The 1,797-nt window shown below is 41.6% G+C and overlaps 1 non-coding gene across 1 annotated transcript; it reads right to left on the reverse strand.

Annotated features, from left to right (window-relative positions):
- Positions 1 to 1,373: 1,373 nt before the first annotated feature.
- Positions 1,374 to 1,476, reverse strand: LOC123840018 (U6 spliceosomal RNA). The gene has a single exon (XR_006789848.1). It is a non-coding gene; the product is annotated as a U6 spliceosomal RNA (small nuclear RNA).
- Between the last annotated feature and the right edge of the window lie 321 nt (positions 1,477 to 1,797).

A 1,797-nucleotide genomic window follows, 5' to 3' on the forward strand; every position in this document is an offset into this window, starting at 1 on the left:
AGAGAACATACTGATGGTTACCAGAGGGGAGGTGGGTCGGGGGACGGGTGAAATAAGAAATGGGGATTAAGTAGTGTGCTTGGGATGAGCACTGGGTGATGTATGGAATTTACTATATTGTACACCTGAAACTAATATAACACTATATGTTAGCTATACTGGAATTAAAATTAAAAACTTAAAAAGAAGAACTTGGTTTTTAATAGTTTTCAGTTGCCAGTTTGGTAAAATACACACTATATATCTATGAAATTTAGTGCTCAAAGAAAATAATAAAAATGTTTATTTCATTTATACAAAATTTTAAAGTTCTCCCCATATTACGGGGGGGGGGGGAAGGAATCAGTTTGTCAGTACTTTTCTTAAGATAATATCCAGTTCCCTCTCACTTCTGTACCTGATGTGAGAGAGCTGGTTTTATACTTGGAATGCTAGGAAATAGAGTGCAGGGCAGAGCAGCAGATTTTATATTTATTTGTTTGATTCTTTCTCACTGTTCCTCCCAATTCTTAGGTCTAGGGAGAGAAGGAAACTGGCAGCAGAAGTACCTATATACATATATATATATATGTCTGTGACATTTTTTTTCTAGGTCCAGTAACAGTTTTATTCCTTAGGAACAAAGACATGCAGGAAAGAAACTGCAAAAAGAAACATGAGCACGAACAACAAAATGGCACGGAGGCGGGGGCGGGGGGTGCCAGATGGATGATATGTTCCACGGTGGAGGCTGTCAGGCCCTCGTTTCTCGGATTAACGTCTGCCCCATCCCCAAGTGCCCATTACATAGGTAGAGGGTGGAGGCAATCTTCCCTACCCTGTACAAAGGAGATAAACGTACCTGTCTATTCCCAGGGGCCTCTCAGGGGCACCAAAACCTCCCCATCAAGAATGGAGGTAGTCAGGGTGCTTGGGTGGCTCAGTCGGTTAAGCATCTGCCTTGGGCTCAGGTCACGATCCCAGAGTCCTGGGATCGATCCCCTCATCGGGGAGCCTGCTTCTCCCTCTCTCTCTGCCACTCCCCCTGCTGTGCTCTCTCTCTCTCTCTGTCTGTCAAATAAATAAATAAAATCTTAAAAAAAAAAAGAATGGAGGTAGATAAGAGTGAGAGGGGCCTGGGGGTCACAGACATACACACACACACACACACATATACATATTTTTTTTAAAGATTTTATTTATTTTTATTTGAGAGAGAGAGAATGGGAGAGAGGGAGTACATGAGAGGGGGGAGGGTCAGAGGGAGAAGCAGACTCCCCGCCCAGCAGGGAGCCTGATGCGGGACTCGATCCAGGGACTCCAGGATCATGACCTGAGCCGAAGGCAGTCGCTTAACCAACTGAGCCACCCAGGCGCCCCCACACATATACATATTTAATATAGAACGCTTCACGAACTTGTCACCCTTGCTCAGGGGCCATGCTAATCTTCTCTGTATCGCTCTAATCTTAGTCTATGTGCTGCCAAAGCGAGCACTATATATATTTCTCCCTTTTTTGATTGAGATATAACTGACATACAACATTATAGTATTGGTTTCAGATGTACAACATAATGACTCAATATCTGTATATATTAGGAGATGATCACCACAATAAGTCTAGTCAATATCCATCACCACACATAGTTACAAGTATTTTTTCTTGGATAGAGCTTTTAAGATCTACTCTCTTGGCAACTTTCACATATATAATACAGTACCATTAACTATAGTCACCATGCCTCTATTTTTAATCAGTATATTTTTAATACTTTTTGATATCTGATATGACGATTATCTCCTCTTTACTTTTTTAA

Source organism: Mirounga angustirostris, unplaced genomic scaffold, assembly GCF_029215605.1.
Source record: "Mirounga angustirostris isolate CCGP_5_RB_7025 unplaced genomic scaffold, mMirAng1.0.hap1 SCAF_3, whole genome shotgun sequence".
In the NCBI taxonomy this organism is placed as follows: Eukaryota; Metazoa; Chordata; class Mammalia; order Carnivora; family Phocidae; genus Mirounga; species Mirounga angustirostris.